The following is a 21,988-nucleotide window of genomic DNA, read 5'->3' on the forward strand; positions in this document are numbered from 1 at the left end:
ACAAAATGAAGGCAGCCATACTCTATACAGTATAAAAATGCCATTCTGCAAGATCTGGAGAGGAAAAGAGCGAGGAATGCATTTCCAGGGAGATTGAATGAACCCCACAACCATACCCTGGAAGGGAGTCGTCAGTGTGACCATTTGTTTATTCCTGCATTGATCACAGACGACTTTATAGCATTTAAGGGGTCAGGCCTGAGCTGGGTGCTCAAGATAAAACAGTGCTCCTGGCTGACACAGTCCCACCCTAAATGAACTGCCCACGAGAGCAAATGGACATTAAACACAATCACTCACCCCACAGGATTTTCTCAATTTACTCTAAATTATAAGCAGAAAAACAGAGGATGTTATTAATATAATAATAAGAGAATGACTTAAATTGAAGATTCAAGATGTTTTCTCCTTAGACATGAAGAGGAAATAGGAGGTAGCCAGGCTGAGAATGGGACAGGAAGAAATGAGAATATTTAAAGTCCTTGAAGTCAGAGTTCAGCAAATCTGAAAAGCTAAGGAAAAGTCATTGTGGCTGGAGTGTCCAGAGTGGGACAAAGGCCGGTGAGATTGATGGTCTTCAGCAGGTGGAGAACAGGGTTTTTTCCCACATACACCAAGAAACCACTGACATATTTGATGTAGTGTGGTGACATCGGACTGACATTTAAAAAATCATCCTGGCCACCCTTTGGAAGTTGGAGGTTGGCAAAAGACAGAAAAGGGGATCAGAATAGGAGGCTATGGAAATAATCAAGGAAGGAGATGAGGAAAATTAAATGTGCAAGATGTATATACACAACACACACACATATTCATACCTCCACTATGTGGATACAGGTTAAAAGATAACTTAATATCTTTAAAGAGGGAACAGACAATATCACATATCTTGAGTAAGAAAAGGATATATACATTTCAAGATTTTAAATTATATATAACTGTATAATATATTGATATATATAACTATATATCAATATTATATGTATAAAGATCTTGAAAAGGAAAATATGATGGTCAAAATAAAGAAATTAAAGCTAATCAATGAGAAGTTTAATATATGGAACAAAAGACTGGATGTCACTGAAGAACAATTTTTGATGGGTAGAGAAGCAAAGGAATTCTTCCAGAACAGAACTCAAAGGATGCGAGAGAAATGAAAAATAAATGAAGCAACATGGGAGATTCTGATGACACTCTTCTTTCCTCCCCTTCTGGGAGGAATCAGTCTAACCCTCCTGGGTTATATTATTTAAGTATGCAGCAAGCTCGTGTAGTTGCTCTCATCCCAAGCCAGCACATTTTGGCCAACAAGAGAATGAGCTTCTTATTTTGTCATTTCATAGTACCATCCTGGCAGAGTTGTTAATAGATAGGAGCATGACACAAGAATGTGGAACCAAAGGATTAATTATCTACATTGGATTTGACTAAAGTCAAGAGGAGAAACTATTGCAGGAGGTACAGGTACACACCTAGAAATTCTCCTCTCAGGTTCGATTTAACTCTTTCATGCCTGACTCAAATTCTTTCCTCATGACTTTTATTTTTTGCCTGTGGAACAAACCTATTCCAAACTACTTCCAAAAATGTTTCCCTAAGTGCAGCCAGAGAGACATCAAATGGCTCCACCTTAATTATTACTTTCTGTACATAAGCTATTTTCTAATTATACTATCATTAATATGTGGTGTGATTTCCAAAAAGTCAATGATGGGTTAGGTACAGACAATTCAGGCTTTATTGAAACCTTAACCTCATTTGATCAAACCCTATTGTTTGTAAGTGGTAGAGCCAGGGTTCAAATCCAGGTAGTCTGTCTCCCAAATTCTCTTTCTTAAACACTGAGCTATACCATGGGCTGGAGCAGGGTTTCTCAACCTTAACACTATTGATATTTGGGATCAGATAATTGTTGTAGAGGGTCTTACTGAGCTTATAGGATGTTAGCAGAGTTACTGCCCTCTACCCACTAGGTTCCCATAGCAGCCCTCTCCAGATCTTTTGCTAAATATGTCCAGGGTGGGGGGTGGCAACATTGCCCCTGGTGAGAACAACTAGGCTGGGTTCCCAGGAGGAACCTTAAAGCAAGCATTATACTTTGGTGGAATATGAAAAAATCCCTGTTTACAGCTATGCATTCTGACTTCTATGAGTCACCATTGTTCTATGAGCTCTAGCTAATGCAATAAAAGAAGAAAAATACATGTAATACATATAAGCCTACTACTATTTGTATCTGTAAATTTGTTGACAAAGAAAAAGTCCCTTTCTGATGTTTCTGTTTTGTCTTGATAACGTTTTAAGATAAGCCATCTACTGAAATAATGGAGGAGGGTAAGACAAGAATGAGAGGTTTGAAGAGAGAGAAGAATATGAGATGGGAGAATAGACCCCAAACAAGACAAAATGGTAGGGTGATGGGTCATATTAGCCCTGCTTGAGGTTGCAGATCCTGAAGACCTCATATTTTTATTTCCTAAAACTCTCAGCAGAGATTTCTGCCAGCTTCTTATCAATGGCCTCACCAATATCCTCCAAATGGCTCCTAATCCATCTCCCATGCATGAACTTTTATCCCAGTTACCTAAAAATTACTAGCTGCTATCTTTCCCCAGATTGCAATACAAATTAATTCATAAATATTATAACACTTTATAAAACCCAATGTTGTTAAGAATACATAAATTAATAAAGTATTGTATTTTGGAAAAGTTAGCAAAATATATCAAAGGGCAAAATGTTCCTACCATTGACTCAATAATCCAGTTTCTAGGAATTTCCCTCTAGTAATAATTGAATAAGCATAAAAAGACATTCCCAGCAGCATTGCTATAATATTAGAAATTTGGAAACAACCTAAATGTCCTCCCTAGGGGACTGTTTAAGTAAATATTTGTGCACATATGCAATAGTCTCTGATGCCACATTTAAAAAATAATATTCATGATAAATTACTGAATGAAAAATATAGGTGATGAGCAAGTGTGCGTAGCATGAGTTCATTCATAAAATATAATATACATGAATAGAGAGATTTCTGTAAGACTGTTTTCCAAAACTTTAGCTATGATCTCTAGGTAGTGGTATTTGAATAATATTTATGTTCTTCATATTTTGGGGATCATTTTACTTTCCTACCTTGAGTATATGTGTGTGTGTGTGTGTGTGTGTGTGTGTGTGTGTGTGTGTGTGAAACAACAAAGTAGTTCCCAAAAGAGTGAAAATGACCACATGACTGGCATTGACAGTCAGTGCTGAAGGTACACTGCTTTGATAAACTGGGTAGCAAAACTTTGATGTCAGGCCCCACATCTCTGAGATGGCTAAGTCCATTTCATACAGGAGAGGGCTGACTATGGGGTTCTTGCCTGAAAGCTGAATCGATGCTCTCTGCAGGTATATTTAACCAGAAATACTACCATTCTGTTGAAAAATACTATGGCTACATTAGCAAAACAAATAATAATATTCAGCTCTGCAGCCAAATTCAGGACTTGCCTGTGTATGTTTTTCCAGAGTATGGCCTCAGTGTGGTTGGGAACGGACAGGGCTGCCTCACCCAGAGGCCTGGTACATTCTGACCTGCTCACTAGCCTTGGCCAGTTGGCTGCTTGGCACCTTTCCCAGCAGTCATTGCTCTCCAAGCACAACATCTATCACTGCTGCAGTCAGAAAGATGGCACTTACCTGATGGGTGGGCAGAAGCATCTTCTCTTACCATATGCTGGAAATTGTCAGGGGCTGTTCATGCCAAGACTGGCTACTTTGAGTGCCAGGAAACAGGCCTTTCCCAAAGCTTGCCAAAAAAATACAAATAAAAATTTTAAAAGAACCAATTTTCACATATCACATTTTGTGTTGAGGAGTTGTGTAAACAAGCTATGCAGAACAGCGAATTATGGACATTTTTCTGGCGTAGACACGCTGAACACAAAAAAGAAGAGCAGTTCTCATTTGTGAAATGAAAAGGGATTAAAAAAATCCCTGACCTACATAAATATTAGGTTAGACCTAGCCCCATGAAGAGTTGGAAGGAGGGCTCACCTATCCAGTGTAACTTAATGAACACTGAAAGGCCCATCTGCGGTGAAAGCGGAATTCTCATCATTGGAGCCCTTTCTGGGGAGTTAAGGCATTATCTGATCTGATGAAATGTCCTGTGGACTCCCTATCTGTTCCTTTGGGGCACAGAACAACATTGAGCCATTGTCTCCAATTATCATATTTGTGTAGGTTAGCTGATTAGATGTAGCAGATAGGTATGTTTTGATGAAATCACACACAATTGGGAAATATTTGGGGCCCTGGGTGTCACTGGAGAAAGAAAGCCACAGTTTGCTGCTGAGCAGAGACTTGTGTGTATTTAAGGAGGAAGACAGGGATACAGGCCTGCAATTCTGAGGGGACATCTCCAAAGAGGGACGCGGGAGGTAGGAAGGAGTCAGTGTCCTGTGAAAAATGACACAGGAGCATAACCTGGGATACAGTCTGGGAGCTCAGGCTGGCAGGAACCCCTGAGCTATGCTTGGGGCCATTGTCAGAGAAGAGAAGAAGAGCCCAGCTGGGAGGTGCTGGAGAGTGACTGGAAGAGATGGGATGAGCCTTAAATGAAAGGGACAAAGATAGGGAAATGCAAGAGGCTGGTGCCTGAGCAGAAGGTCACTGGCCTCAGAGATCAGAGGAAGATGCCAAGGATGGACTGGACGCTCAAGGAACCATGAGGGTACAAGTCAGGGAGCGCCTTCTGGTGCTCTTAAGCAGGTGCTCCCAGGACAGGCAGAGCCGCTTTCACATGCCTGTCAGCTCCGCAGGCTGCAGTGCAACAGCCAAGTCCCATCTCCACTTAGAGCAGCCTCATCGGATCTTCTACAGCAGCCTGAGCTTTCTGCTCTGGAGCTTTCTGTTTGCTTTGTGTTTCCACCTGACCTTGTTCACCCTTGCCAGCTTTTCATAGGAGAGTGTGTAACTGTGTGGGAGGGTGTATTTGTGTATGTGTATCTTGAAATACAGTGCTAATTTCAAGTTTATGCTCTCAAGCCATCCTTTGATTCACTCATCCATGTCTGCTCTGGTTATTTAGCCATCGTCATAGGAAGGCCAACCCAGAACTAGAGTCAAAGGCAACAAACTCTACACCCTTTAGCCCTAACCTTTCGTGGCAAATGAGACCCACATTCCAAAGCTTTCTCTCTTATTCTGCAAAGTTTAGAGTTTAATAATTCTATTACCCTATTTTGAAATACGTTTTCAGTTCAGAAGCATTTAAGGGGAGAAAAATCAACTGAAAAGCCATATGCTTAGTAGCCCTGGGTCAGACTTCTTGAGTTCCTATCCTGGCAACTTGCTTACTGGGTGTCTCTGTGTCCTTCAGTTTCCTCATTCATACAACATAGGAAATAAATAAAATGCAGCTCATAAGTCAAGTGCTTGGAAGCATCTATAATTTGAGTACACATTTTTTTGGTCTAATTATGTAACAAAAGGTATTTAAACAGAGTTTAAAGACAAAGACTGATTAACAAAACATTAGTATCCAGGTCACATCATTAGTTCCTAAAATCAATAAGAAGAGAAAATGAGTAAAGGATATAAACAGACAATTCTCCATAGAAAATGTATATATAGTAAAAAAAAAATCTATGGAATAGCACTAAACATTAAAAAAAAAGAAACCTAATGAAAACATTTGTTTCCTATGACATTGGTAAAAAGTTTGATAATACCAAGGTTGTCCTGTGGACTGGGAAACAGGCTGTCCTCAACAGCGTTGGTAGGAATAAAAGTCATTTTGATTTTTCATCCACTCTCACTTTCCGAGAGGACCCCATGCCCTGGGGCTGTTTCTCCTTCGGAGCTGGACCAAATTCTGCCTATGGAATGTGTATCTCTCTCAATAAACATGCTTTCACTTTAAAAATATTTTTTAAGTCATTTTGACTTTTTAAAGGGCCATTTAACAATGTCTTTCAAATTTTAAGATATGCAGATTCACATGCCCAGAATTATGAATGCTAGGGATCAGAAATACTTGTGCAAATCCACAAAAAAATAATGCTTGTATTTACTGCAGAATTGTTGACAATAGCAAAAGAAATGGAAAATAGTCTAAGTGTTTATTGATAGAGAAATATGTAATAAATTATAGTACAGTGTCATAATAAACAGCCACTGAAAAAGTTGGGATCTATATGTATTAACAGAAAATGCAAGTTGAAATGAGGCTTTATTATTATGTTATTTTCAGACTTTGCATGTCTATTTGTGTTTACTGGAAGTGGCAGTGGAATATGTCTAAATGTGTTTTCATCAGAGTATGTAAGGGTCAGAGATGCAGATGTGTCCAAGCTGAAATCCTCAGGAACTTTGTCATCCATACACTATGGGCAACTAAGCTATTTGTGAAAAAGACACCAGGGAGTGGTGAAAAAACATGGGATTTTAGCATCCTGCAGATCAGTGTTCAAAATCCAGTTTTGTACCTCCTTGACTATGTGAGATTTGGACAATTTTGTGGACCTCCATCCTCCTCTCTAATTCCTAAATTGTGGACTTGTCATAAGATTTACATAAAATAATGTTTATAAATCATCTATCATACAATGTATTCTCAATATATGCCATTGTCATTTTTCACGTATAGAAATGCACATTTACCCTAATAAAATTTCAGAGAGCAAGAAAAAAGAAGATTTTTTTTTTTTGCTTTTGGCCAAAATAACTACTTGTTACCAAACTTGAGTTCAGCTACTCGCCACTTTAAAGCCAATAATTTGAGAGGCAAGTGTCAGTAGAAAGAAAAGTCATTTTAATCAGAAAAGCCAGAAATCTGGGGAGAAGGTGGACTCATGTCCTGAGACCAACTCCAAAGATTCTGCTCAGTCATAACAGTTTTTAAAGGAAAAGGGTGGGGGGCGGTGAACAGAATCTCCGTGAATCATCGAGATTCTGCATCATTTTCCATTGCATGTGGGCTGGTTGACTCTCTCTTCATATGTTATCTTGCCTGTGTGATCTGCCTGCAGGATTGCTAAGGGGGTTTTTTGGGTGTAAAGAGCTAGTCATTCTTTAACTACTTAATTCTTCATTCTTCTTTTAATCTAGGAAAAGAATCAACAGGTTAGGCAAGGCATGGTGTGCATTCAGGAGAGTATAAGTCAGGAGTTAGTTTAAATTGCCTAGTGATCTCATTCCTATAATTAGGTTTTATCAAAATTGATGGGGAACTGAAATGGGCAAACAGGAAAGGGGCAAAAGAGCTTTCAAACTCATTGTAGGTAATGTCAGCATATAATATGCTAATAAGAGCTCTAATTGCCAATTTTCTTGATTAATAATTTGGGGAAATGAGTGAATATTACTTAGAAATGGTTGATGAAACAAACTTTTCAAAACTTTTGAGTTTGGGGGAAACAATCAACTAGATCTGTGATGATGAAAGCAGCTCTTTTGCCCCTTTCCTGTTTGCCCATTTCTGTTCCCCTCTAACCTTGAAAAATCCTAATCAACCTGTGGATTTGTTCCCTAGATAAAAAGAAGTAAGGATGAAGAATTAAGTAGTTAAAGAATGACTAGTTCTCTACCCCCAAAAGTCCTCTTAGCAATCCTGCAGGCAGATCACACAGGCAAGATAATATCTGAAGAGACAGTCAGCCAGCCTGCACACAATGGAGAATGATGCAGAACCCAGCCCCCTGCCTTGATGATTCATTGAGGTTCTTCCCCCATTTTTCCCTTTAAAAACTGTCATGGCTAACAAGGATCTTTGGAGTTGGTCTCTGGACATGAGTTCACCTTCTCCTCAGATTGCTGGCTTTTCTGATTAAAGCACCTTTCCTTTCTATTGACACTTGCCTCTCGAATTATTGGCTTTTGAGTGGCAAGCCGCTGAATGTGGGCTTGGTAACAATGAGAGTCACTGAAACTTCACTCAACAGGATGCATCATGGGCCCTATCTTCGTCTTTGGAGGAGGACTCCTTGTCAACGATTTGCACAGGAGGGGAGAAAGCACTTCCCAACTCCAGGGAAACTCACCTTTTTGAGTTTTGAATCTGGCAACAAACTGACAAATACATTGTGTTTCCTATTTAGGAAGGTGGTAAAATGTTAGAAATCCAGGCTAAAGGATCACTTAGATGTTCTCTTGAGGCAGAAACTTTTAAGAATGAGAAATGTCTATTTTGTATTATTCAGCAGGGTTTTATTTTTCCACAAGGAAAATTCTTCCCACTTACCCCATCATCCTCCCTTGATCCTCCTAACATGTTTCATTCTCTATATTCTTATTTACTCATACATACATACCACAAAATGCTCTTTGACTTATAAATAAATGGACGATTCTGTAAAAGTGCAGCTCTTTTGGTAAAATGAGTTTGAGGTCAGTTTTCGGGGTCCTTGGGTTTTTATATGCCATCTAGCCACATTTCCTGTCTCTGCTTTGCTTGCTTAACTTACTAGAAACTTGGGCACGATTTTGCTGGTGTTGGCAGTTTTAAGGTATGGATTCGTGGAGGCTATTTACAAGATGCCAAGGGATGTCAAATCCGGAACACGTGTTTTTTATCCCACGGTCCTTCTTTGACAGCAGAAATACTCTGCAGATTATCAGATCCATTTGCTGATATTTAACATCTTTTTATTTTTTTATCCAATATGGTTTTGGCTGAGATGAATTTTAATGTTTCTTCATGCTGAAACTGACAAAAAAATCCTTTAAACATTTAAAGAGAGGAAAATGGGAGCTTTACATTTCAATGCAAAGAGAGCCATTTCATTTACTTAAAAACTTCACAATTACTTTCCTGCCAAAGAAATTCAGCTTTTTAATTTTTTTAAAAAAGGAGCACTTCATAGACATTCTACACGCTAAGCAGATCTAATGAAGACATGGTTATGGCCATTCTGAAATTGTCAATACTCGATTTGCTCAAGTTATCACGACGGTGCTGTGGGCTGATTCAGGATTCTCTTGTTCCATAAAATGTTAATATCTTTTCCTAACTAAAACAGTTATTAAACTAGCTATCATTTTTGGTGAATATGCAGCAGCAGCAAATGTGAGTGAAGGTTAGACAAGGGAGGTGCCTGTTTTTTTCAGAGTCCCTCATGTTTTTGAGTTTTTGTTTTCTCTCTTTATGTGACCTATTTGCTTTGAGATGCCTTATCATGTCATTCATATTCTTTCTTCCGAGTCTGTTCCAATTTCCCAAAGCTCTCTAAACCTACCACCAAGAGTCCTTTTCCACCAGTCAACGAGAACCATAGCCCAGGCCTTCCCAACTGGAAAGACAGTCAAATTGTGCAGCCATTACAGTGATAAGACCACGAAGGGCTCCGAGCTCCACGTGACTGTTGTAGGTAGCTCAGGTCCCTGGTTCTGGGTGGCTGACACATCCTTCTTCCTGCTCTTATACCCTCTCTTGTCTCTGACTTCTAGTCTTTGCAGCCACTGCTTTTGTTTGTCATTGCCACTGAGGATTACTGCCTTGGCATCACCAATTCCATCTGGAAGGTGGACAAGAATATTTGAATGAATGAATGAATGAATGAGGTACTGCCAATACCCTGCCAATGCCACGATTAATTGTATGTCCACCAAAGTAATCGAGGCAGCCTCCCAACTAGGCTGTCCCAAACATAAGACTGTCAAACAGTGGTGTTGCTCGTTCCCTGAATGTCCTAAATGTGACAGTGCTTTAAAGTTAGGCTCACTCTCTCTGGGTTGCTTATTGAGCCCTCTGACAGTTAGCTGCTGACAGCCACTAGCTAGACTGGCGTTGCCCAATGAACACAAACAATCTCACAGAATAGCAACAATCAGACACATCACTCCTTGACCATGATAAAACAAGACAAACACAAGACTGCTCTGTAATCATGTCTCGGCAAAGACAAAAAAAGACCTCTGCACCACCACAAAAATGACCAAACACCTCCTCTCTACTGCCTCTTTAGCAATAACAACACCTCCCTTTATGGTCCTCCTAGATAAAAATTAGTACACCCAATTGCTAAATTACCCCCTCTTCCTGACAACACCCAATACAGAACTTATTCCAGCTTTTCTAAATCTTCCTCAAAATCCCCTAACACAAGCCCACCTCCTATCACAAGTCTTTCCCAACTTTATTTTCCTAGGAAACCCCATGGTTTTCTCCAGTGCATTCTTTTTAGCTGCGACAAGTTAATAAAGTAATGTCATGTGTTTCTGGTGGCCTATGGGCCCTGGGTTTCAGCATCACTTTAGGGGAAACTGGACCAGAAGCTGGGTGACAAGATAATGCTCTCAAGATCCACTCAGAAGTTTCCCTCCTACCATCAGGCAGGATTCCATTATGAAGCCCAGATACCTTCAGGGCGAGTGCACAGGCACACAGAGGTCTTCCTCTGGGCTTGGGGTATTGAATGTCACATCCTGGCTTGAAGCCTCAGTGCCAAGGGCCAGTTCCCCATTTTAATCTGTCTCTTCACTGTTCTTCTTAAGAAACCCATGGAAGACTAATGAAGAGACTAACATATCCTAGTGGGTTAGAATTCCCAGGTAAAATGAAGACAGGATAAGGATGCCTATGCCTCTGTGCATGTGTCTGTGTGTGCTTTTCATGTGGAAAGAGATATACTAATAGAGTAATATTTGCTTCATAGATGTACCAATGAACTTGCAAGTTTTGAAGGATGAGAAATAGGGACGATGACATGCCTATGATTTCTGATACACAATGGTGATATTCAAGTAAAAACTTTCCCATTTGATTTTAATGGATCCAATATTTAGAATTAAGATGTCCTTTGACAACAATTTTAGCAACATTAGATTTTAAAAGTTTTTCATTCCATAGTAATATAAAAACACTTCCCTATTAATAGTTTTCACATAAGCACACCATGATTTTCTACAATATCTGACTCCCCCATGGAAGTAAGCTTCTTGAGAGTGAAGTATTTGTGTGCCCCAGCATCTAGTACAGCTTCAGGGATATAGTAGGTGCTAAATAAATGCAATGTATTAAAAATCAGCAAAAACAAACGTGAAATAGTCTTGACTATTAAGACTAAAACCTTTTAGGTCTGGTCTTATACAAAGACACATTGGTTCTTACAAAAATACCTAGTGATATCTTCTGCTCAAATAGCTTTGTGATGAGATGAGTTTTAAAAGATTAACCAATGATACTTTTCCCCTGTGTTTTCTTTTATCTGTGGCGCTTCCCATTCAGTAGGCCAGACATTTATTGCTCAGGATATGCATGAGACAAGGATTTTAGTGATAACAGTAGAGACCTTTCACATTTTCCCCCCAGATTTCTAAACATTCCACACCCAGTAAATGCTACCAAGAATTCTTGATGATATTTTTAATATTTCAAAGCAAGAGAAGCTGTCTCATGCTCTAAGCTCCCTTGCATGTGTTGGCACCCTGGCTCTCTCTGTCCATCAGAGTTAGGGAATTAACTGGAACATTTGAGAAGACCTCTGTTTCTACCCTCTCCAGGTCACACAGCCATTCCCGGCAGCATCACATCTCTAAGCACATTGCAAGCAATAATACATGAACAAAAGTCTATTTCAACAATAAAAGATGATCCTGGGGTCTAAGAAGACCCTGGGGTCTCCACAACTCTTATTGCCAGCACCTTGATAAAGTTTTTAAAGAGAAAGTGGAAATTAGTCCATCAGTGCCACTTCTTCTGTAGTCATGGCCCCCCTATTCTCTCCATAATCTCACCTCATTGTCTTCCTCCTACTCCAAGTGCAAGGTCATGATTGAGAAAGATACTGCTTTTCCAGATCATGTTAAGTATAAAGCACATGCATGAAAGCCTGTAAAACTGCACAAGACATAAAAGAATAGATGAGTGTGACAAAAAGTATTCTCCTCTACTTTTCAAACTCTAAGTGACATTCAAATGTTAAATATCTTAATTTTAAATATAATTAATTAACTTGTCAGTGTCCAAAGAATATGAGACAATTTAGAGTAAAACATATATTCAATAAAATGATATAAGTAAAAATGAGACAGTAAATAAAGAGAAAGAAGTGTTCCCACCCTATGGATTAATATTTTTGCCATAAATAAATATCAATAAATATCAAGTAAGAGTCTGAGGGAAAAATGTGTGACACAGTAATTTACATAGCTCTCACCATGAGCATGAAGAAAAGCACACTGGAATCCTTAGGGAAACAAAGATTTTCCTGGCAAGAAATTCTCAAAGAAATTTCTCACTTCAGACCTGCTATAAATAAAGAGGAACATTTTTGCTCCTCTCCTGGAAATCATCCCATCACAAAATCTGGGCCTTTTAATCAAATGTTATCTTCTCAGAGGAGGAATAGAAAACCTAAAGAAGAATTATAAATTTAAATAAAGTGATCTTTTTTGTTAAAAATAATAATAATGTATATTATCATATAATAATTATTATTATTACAAAATTTAATACCATTTTGAAAACTAGGGAAAAAGGTAGGACAAAGTTAATAGAGGTTTGAAAATAATTTAATTAAGGGGAACAATGGAGGTGGCCTAGATTCTAGTTCAAGGGGTTGTACCAAGTTGGTGTTCAATAATTAAGCCTATTGAACTAAATGAGATTATAGGGAAAGTGGCATAAAAGAAGAACCCACTATTAACTAGTTACAAGTTATTTTATATTTAAATCATCTAGGATGCGTCTTTCTAAAACAACATCAAAAATTGTTTCTGAGAAATAGTAGCTAGTAGAGGAGTGAAGGTCTTTCACAGGAGAGTATGGGGCAAATAACTACCATAGGAATTTTTCCAGAGTGTTGTCTGAAGCATTTCCATCTCCACATCAGATTCTCAAGTCTGAATATACAATGTGAAATGATCATATGAACCAATCACTTCAGAGCACTCAAGATTTTGCAGTTCTGCAGAGTGAACTGTTCCAAAGGCAATTTGGAATTTCGTTTTAATTTCCATTCTGAGAGTGAAATATCAAATTGAGTCCACTTCAACCTGGCTCTCACTCAAAGCACTCTAATCACCCAGTTTTCTTCCTGTGATGATCAGTAAACGACATCACCCTCAACAGTGGCTCATGGCCAGAGGGAATAAAAACTAAGGTAAACAAGCACAAAGCGTGAGGCGAGCTGGCAGACCCAGCCAGGAGGATCAAGAGTAACATGGGTGGGCTTCCCTGGTGGCGCAGTGGTTGAGAGTCCGCCTGCTGATGCAGGGGACACGGATTCGTGCCCCGGTCCGGGGATATCCCACATGCTGTGGAGCGACTGGGCCCTTGAGCCATGGCCGCTGAGCCTGCGCGTCCTGCTCCGCAAAAAAACAAAACAAAACAAAACAAAAAAAAAGAGTAACATGGGTGCTGAGGATCTGGTGGGAGAGCTGACCAGGTTCCTAGAATACATTTCATTTGTGTATTCAGGGTGTATTAGTTTCTTAATTTAGGTCTGCATTCTGTATGCCAATATTTTAATGCATATTTTTGCTTTGATACCCGGAAAATATAGATCTTAGTTTTCCTTTTTGTACTTCCTTTAAGAAGTTTAGATATCAGTGTTAGACCTGCTTCAAATAAATTATGACATTTTTCTTCCTTTTCAATGTTCTGAAATAATTTAAAGAGTTACTCTTTGGTCTTTAAAGATATACTAGAAGTCCCCAAGAAGCTATCTGGGTCTAGTGCTTTCTGTGGCACATTTCCTTAATAGCATTTTCTACTCTTTCAATGGAAATTGGTCTTCTTAAGCTTTCTGTTTGCAATGGGGCCAATTTCAGTCAAATGCATTTCCTTAAGAAATTATTCTTTTTCTAGGTTTTCATAGTTATTTGCATAGAATTCTACAAGGTAGTCTCTTATGATTTTTAAGTTTTATTCTGTTCCAGTGGTTATTTGCTTGTTGTTATCCCTTATTTTGTATCTCCCTTTTTTGGTGATACACTTAGTGATTTGTCTATGTTGTTAATTTTTTCTAAAAACCAGAATGTAGATTTATTAACTATGTCTATTGTTATTCTATTATTTATCAATTTCTTCACTTTTATTATTTCCTTTCTTCTGTATATTTTTATTTATATTGTTGTTCTAGTTTGTGAGCTGAGAATTGAATTAATTTATATTCACTTTTTTATTTTTCTAATGAAGGTGTTTAATATTGTGAATTTTCCTCTGATCATTGCTCTAAATATACTCTTGGATTATAGTTTTAAATATTAGTTCTGTTCCCTTGTTTTGTTTTTTTCCTTAGAGACTCCAACAAAATAGAAGTTATTCCTTCTGTGCTTTTCTCCCATTTTTGCTATGTTTTCTCTGACCCTTTTATTTTCATTCTCTTGGTTGTTTCTTTCTTTTTACAATGACCCTTATTAAATTATCATTTGAGTCTATTCTCCCTTGAGCATTTTACAATGTATTATTTATTTGTGAAACAATTTTGTCTTTTTCTTCCATTTCTTCCCCGAATTGAATCAACTTTCTTTTAATTTCATCCTAGTTTTTTGTCCCTTTTTGTTTGACTTTAAAATTTTCTGATGCATGTTGGCTTTCCATACATTTATTGCTTGAGTATATTTAATTCTGTTTGAAATATTAACTTACAGGTTTCTTCTCTTTCATAGTTTTTTGTTTTTATTTTCCTACAGGGACTGCTCCTCATTTAATATATATGAGACTGTGTTTCTTGATTTTCTGTAAAAACTCTGAATGGATTTGACTCCATTTGTTTAATTTTGGAGTATGAGGTGTTCTCCATGATTTCTAGTTTAAAAGAATCCTCATCTATCAATATATCAAAGTCCAGATATTTTGGCCTGTTTCTTCAATACGTTTTTTTGCGAATTTGTTTTGAAGGTGTGTGTGTTGGTGGTGGGGTGGGGGAATGTATGTGTCTCAATTAAAATTCTCTTTTGATATTCAGGACCCTGAATTTTCCCCTTTTCCTCCTTTTGTTCTTCAGTACCCACCGCCAAATAGTGCTTTCCCTCTCTCTCTCTCTCTTTCTCTGCTCTCTCTCATCTTTTTTCTGTCCTACAATGCATGCATTTCAAACACCACCCCTTTAAACCACCCCTTTAGATTATGCCTGCCACGTTAACTTACACATTGAAAACTCTCCCCTACAATCCATCCTTAGATCCGCTTGAATACTCTTCAGACTTAGACTAGACTTGCTTTTTCTGGGGCAGTTTGAGAACAAACTTGTTCCTCCTCATGAGCGTCTGTATTTCTTCACAGATTTTCTTGATACCTTGAAAAATCATGGGGGCTTCTCTAGGCAGCCATATGTTTGGGATGGGGTTGTGGGAGTGTGAGAGATTTTAAGCTGGGATTTGTTGATTTTTTCTTTTATTAATCCCAGTGATTTTTCAGTTAGGCAACATCTTTCTTCAAGGTATGCCGTGTGTGAAATTTCCACATAGAACCTATTTTCTTTCTGTTGTTTTGTCTTGTTTTGTCCTGTAATGAGGAGGCAAGTAGCTGTGCTGCTGACATTGTCTTCAGCTGCCCATAATTCTGACTTTCTTTGATTTAAGATGAATTTTTGTCATTTCACCACTTGGCTCCTGTCCTTAAATCATGGTTCTAATGGTATTTTTGTTACAGTTATGCCTTTTGTGACCTTTTGGATGGTAGAAATTAATAGTTAAATGGAAAGAAGACTGGCTCGAGAAATAAAATTTTGCCCTCAGTCTATTTCCTTCTTAGCATGGTCATTTTCTTTCACACCATAAACATATTCTCTATGACATTTTCCCAAAAGCTTTTAAAAAAGAATAAATGTAGTTTAGTTCTCTTGATCCTCACATAACCACTGTGAAGTGTTTTCTATCTCCTCTATCCAGATTAAAAAACCTGATACTTAAAAAGGCCAAGTGTTTTGCCCAAGGTCACACAGTTAGTGTCAAAGCCAGGAATTTAATGTCACTTCTATGGCAAGTTATAAGGAAAAAAATACAAGAAGCATCTAAAAATAAACATGCCATATGTGTAGAAACACTTCTAAGCCATCATGGTCTTCTAGTATTTTTTTCAGGGTTTAGTTAATTAGTGAGTAATTATTATTACGTCTTGACTCAACAGCAAGTTTGACTGTAGACTCAATTCTTTCTAGTCCATGCTAATTCATGGAACTCTCCTTGCTAAAAAAAAATGGGGCAATTCAGCTTGAGACTAATCTTTCAGTGTAGATAATATGAAATAAAATGCTTAAACCAACACAGATAATCCAAAGTTTATAATTGCTTTAGTGTCTGATATAACTTCTCTGAGATGATCAATTCCATTTCTAGGAGGGGTTAGGGACAACTCTTTTCTTAACTTTAGCCCTGAACACCATTAGAGCTAATAAAGTAGTTTAGATAAATATTAAATATAGAATGACTTGATTGAAAAGTTTTTCATTAACTTGAAGCAGTTGAGTTTTAGAGGTAAAGAAAAATTAGTGAATTGCTTCTCACGGACCAAGTGCTAAAGCCATCCCCTTCTTGCTTTAAATGTAATTGCCTAACAAAACTCTTCAGGAAACAATTCAGTGATCATCTTCCCCCTTCATGTAAGTATTCCCCATTATACGCATGCTTTCATACACTAAAGAATCATCATCTTAAGTAATACTTAAATAACTCTTTTCCATAGCAAATAGCTATTTGGTTTACCCTGAAAGAGAGAAAACAACACAATGCAATTCAGATAACTCCGTCATCAACGTTCAGGGAATCGTGCATAGAATCCTTTCCTGGCCAAATGATGCCAAGTTCTTCACAAGCTCCATCTGAAAACTAACGTATGGCAGAAACCTAATCATGACTCTCATTTTAATATCTTTTTTTCTTAAAGTATCTCAAAGAAAAAGTAAGAGGGAATAAATATGGGACTTTGTTAAGAACACAAATACTATCCAACAGCTCATGTTGGTACATTTATACCACCTTCTTGTAGCAATTTTAATTTTCCTGCTTTAGCTTCAAATGTCAGCATAAGGTCTAGTAGGGCAAACACTGAAAATGGATCACAGTTTCGGAGTTTCCCTCCCCCTTCTATTTCCAAACATAATATCAAGTAACTGGAAATGAGTGAAGATGCTAATGCAGCTCTGTGGGTCAGGCATTAGGCTTAGGCATTCCCACTGACACACACATTGTCTTCTTTCTTAAAAATGGTTCTATCAGAAGAAAATAATGTAAAATGGAAAAATCCTCTTATGAGTCATTTAATAAAAGAAAATTCCAAGAAGCACCATTACACGCATGGGAACTAGATGTGTCCACGTATGCACACGTGTGTGTACAGGAACCCACAACCTGCATTTGGAATATGCTCCCTCAGGCAAAGCAAGGACCTATAAGTAGTACTATTTTTCCTATCAGCCCTGGAAAGTACAGAGGCAGCCCTGTGTGTTATTAATGGATAAAATCTGAACAGCAGCCAACCCCAAGGTGAACCCTATGCATTTAAAACATTTCATCAGACAGCTAAGTTTTCTTTTTTTTTTTTTTGAGCAGCGGATATCTCTCCAGTCACCACTCAATAGATCCCGATAGAAGAGAGCAATGGCTGAGCTCACTAATGTGCAAATTGATAGCATGAGCTCTCCACCAAAATGTAAACAGCCCTGTGTTTCTTAAGTGTTAATATCACAGGCTGGCTTGGTGTGAGGGGAGTGTAAGGGATTAACCCTAGAATTATCTGGCAAAGGGAAATGGTAAATGGAAAATTGTTGCCCAATCTGCTGAAAGCCTGGGCTCCTTACTAGGCTACTGGGCTGCTCTAGCTGAATTCTCATGGCTAGAACCAAGATATTTATAGACTGTTAATGACTTCAGTAGTTTGTAAGGGTCAGGGAGGAGATGGGTATCTACAAAGTTAGGGAGAAAAATTTTTAATTGTTATTTACTTTATGATTCGGTTATTTGTTCTCTGCTTAATGTCTAAAATGATTTGAGTGTATATTGGTTGTTTTTTTATTTACCATCCACCCCAGATCCATTTTCTGCACTGTCCCAGTTTTGTGCCCAGACTCCAATGGACTGCATAACCCTGGCTAGCTGATCACCAGCCTTCCAGTTGGGTTGGACAAATGGGAAGCCCTGGGAGAAGTCTGGAGGGCAAGAGGAGACAGAGATTGTCATATTTCTTCCTTGTTTCCTCCTACCATGGGCCACATCGGTGTCACTGGCTAGGTCCCTCCAGGAATACAGCTCCCAAAGAGGGGCCCATATTCAGGGCCCCAAATCTCACTGTGCTCCGCTGAGGTGATTTCCTTTTGTTCCCCTTTATGCCTGGAGGTGGCGAAGGCTACCATCTCTTGCTTATCTCTGAGGACCTCATATTTCTCATTGGTCCCTTCAGCCCTGTCCACAACTCAGTAAGTAGTCCCTTCATTAAAGACTCTTGTACTGTCTGAGTTGAATTCTACTTTCTGCTATTTTTAATATTAAATCGGGGACTTCTCTGGCAGTCCAGTGGTAAAGGCTCTGTGCTTCCAATGCAAGTGGCGCGGGTTCAATCCCTGGTTGGAAAACTAAGATCCCACATACTGTGTGGTGTGGCCAAATATATATATATATATATATATATATAAATTAAGAAGGCTTCAAAAAATGTACATATATTTAAAAATATTAAATCAGTGAGTATTTGTAAAATGTTTACAACAGTTCCTGACACATAGTAAGTGCTCTTTATGTTGGTTAAATCAATAAAATTGGCCATATATAATCCTAACACTATGTTCAGAAGAATATAGTACTATGATTGTCTAGGTTGATTCATGAGCCTACACCTGGAATAAAATTATATGTGGAATCAGGTGGCTAACAGGGAAAAGGCAGTCCCCGAAAGTGACCACAATAACAACAACTACAAGCTGAGTTGTACACTAATACCAGGTTTGAACTTTGCTATCTTGGCCTCAAGGATGCTCCCTTTCTGTGATAATACAGTGAACTCTTAACCTCGGCATTTTATATGGTGAAAAATTAATTTCCTTGTTTCAAAGGTAAAATTGAGAGCAGTATTTCCCCCCTCCTGATTAAAGAAAACAAGGCTCACATGGTATGAGTACAACAAAACAAAGAGTTTTATTGATAAATCTCAACTCCTTTTAGATGCAGTATGGAGGAAAAGGAGGAAAGAATCCAAGCCAGAAGAAAAATAAGAAGTTACAGCTCTCACCACTGCAGCCAGAATATGTGACCCACAGATGGTGGAGACCATTGCTGAGGGTCTGTCCAGACAGCTGTATTTCCCCCAGGAGCCGGGTCTCCCCCATTTATGGGAGGAACGGGGAGGAGTGATTCAGCAGTTCAGCAGGTGAAACAGCAAAGGCCTAGCAGAGAATGCATGTCCTAGTATCCCAGGCCATCATGAGGTCCTTCCCTTCTTTTAACTGGACTCAGTTTTGTTTCTTATCAAATTTGGCCGAGTTGTCAATGTCTTATCTGCCCATGCACAAGAAAATCACCAATACTTTCAAATGATATTGCTAAAAGCCAAACATTTCTTACATCTTTAACGTAGACTGTACACCTAAATTCAAATTGTTACACTATTAACAAGTTTTGTTATAAATGTGTCTCTAAACAGATTGTCCTGGGGATTTCTATTATATATTCTGCAAGACAAACCTCCATGTGCTTTTCATGACACCCCGTCCAGCAGGAGTTGGCCTCACCCCAAGATCTGTTACCTTTTTCCCACTTATACCTCTATCCAAGTCTGATTTTTTTTTAGTCTAGAACACTGCCTTGGGAGGTGCAACAGAACAGACTGTGGTTAAAACTCAATGGCATGGAGAAGAATAAGGATGCTGGGGGATTTATTTTAAGTCTTGCAGAAGAAACTGGAATTAGCAGTCTGTATCCTGTCCTCTCTGAAGTGTTCTCACTAAGGTCTGTGGCAGACACACCTCTTTAATGTTCTAATTTAGTTGGTAACTGTTGGCTCCCATAGATTCATGCAAGCATGTGCGCACACACACACACACACACACACACACACACACACTCACACACCCCAACCCATACAACCCATATATCTGCCAAGGGAAACATTACTTCTACTCTAAACTCATAAGGATGAAAAAAATATATTTTTCTAAATGCTAGGAAAGGAATCATTTGTAAAGCAAGCATCTTAGAGCTAAAATTGAGCTCCTTTTGAGCCCAATGCAAATAAAAATAAAACATAGTGCTAAGACATATACCACTTTTTTTGAGTGAGGGAGGAATATTTTAATTAGTAGTTTTTAAATTCTGAAATAAAATATGCTCGATTTTAAGAATAAAGAAACAGAATTAATGAACAGTAACAAGACCCAAGACAAACTGGTGCAGACACTACTAAGAACAGTATGGAGGTTCCTTAAAAAACTAAAAATAGGGTTACCACAGGATCTAGCAATCCCACTCCTGAGCATATATCCATAGAAAACTCTAATTAGAAAAAAATACATGCACCTCAGTGTTCATAGCAGCACTGTTTGCAATAGCCAAGACATGGAAGTAACCTAAGTATCCATCAATAGATGAATGAATAAAGAAGATGTGGTGTATATATATATATATATATATATATATAAAATGGAATATTATTCAGCCTTTAAAAAGAATGAAAAATACCATTTGCAGCAACATGGATGGACCTAGAGATTATCATACTAAATGAAGTAAGTCAGACAGAGAAAGACAAATATCATATGATATCACTTACATGTGGAATCTAAAAAATAGTACAAATGAAATTATTTACAAAATAGAAACCTACTCACAGATGTAGAAAACAAACTTATGTTTATCCAAGAGGAAAGGAGGGGAAAGGGATAAGTTAGGAGTTTGGGATTAACAGGTACACACTACTGTACATAAAATAGATAAGAAACAAGGTCCTACTGTATAGCACAGGGAACTATATTCAAAATCTTGTAATAAACCATAATGGAAAAGAATCTGAAAAAGAATATATATATATATCACTTTGCTGTACACCAGAAACTAGCACAGCAAATCAACTATAGTTCATATAGTTCAACTATAGTTTAGCAACTATAGTTCAATTAAAAAAAAAAAATCTCAAGACCATCCCAGACCCATTTTCCTACTCCACTAATGATAGTTCATTTTTATATTTTTAAAGACTATGTATCTCAGTTGATAGTTTTTTTTTTCCCTTTCAGTGCTTTAAATATATTATTCCACTGCCTTCTGGTCTGCAAATTTTCTGCTGAGAAATCCGCTGAAAATCTTTTATGTAATAAGTTGTTTTTCTCTTGCTCCTTTGAAGATTTTCCCTTTGTCTTTGTCTTTTGACAGTTTGATTACAATGTGTCTCATGTGGATCTCTTTGGACTTTTCCTACTTGGATTTCATTGACCATATTACATTTGTATATACCCATGTCATTCATCAAATTTAGGAAACTTTTGGCCATTATTTATTCAAATAAGCCTCTTTCTCTCTCTTCTCTTTCTGGGACTTCCATAGTTCATATATTGGTCCACTTAATGGAGCCCCATAAGTCCCTTAGGCTTGTTCACTTTTCTTCATTTTTTTTCCCTTCTGCTTCTCAGACTTGATAATTTCAAATTTTTTTATGTTTGATAATTCTTTTTTTCTGCTTGTTCAAGTCTGCTGTTGAACTTCTCTAATGAATTTTTCAATTCAGTTATTGTATTTTTCACGTCCAGAATTTCTGTTTGTTTTTTCTATAACATCTCTTTGGTATTCTTTTTGTTCATATATTGTTTTCCTGATACCCTTTAGTTCCTTGTCCATATTTAAGATAGTTGTTTTAAAGTCTTTTTCTGATAAGTCTGAAGGCTGTGTTTTTTTCAGGGTCACAGTTTCTATAGATATAATTTGATACTTTCAAAAGGCCATGTTTTCCTGTCTCTTTGTATGCCTTGTGGTTGTTTGTTGGAAATTAGGCATTTCAAAAAACAGCCACCCCTTTCAGTCTTTGCATACTGGCTCTGTGCTGGAGAAGACCCTCACTGATCAGCCCAGG

Source organism: Physeter macrocephalus, chromosome 11 (assembly GCF_002837175.3).
Source record: "Physeter macrocephalus isolate SW-GA chromosome 11, ASM283717v5, whole genome shotgun sequence".
Taxonomy (NCBI): Eukaryota; Metazoa; Chordata; class Mammalia; order Artiodactyla; family Physeteridae; genus Physeter; species Physeter macrocephalus.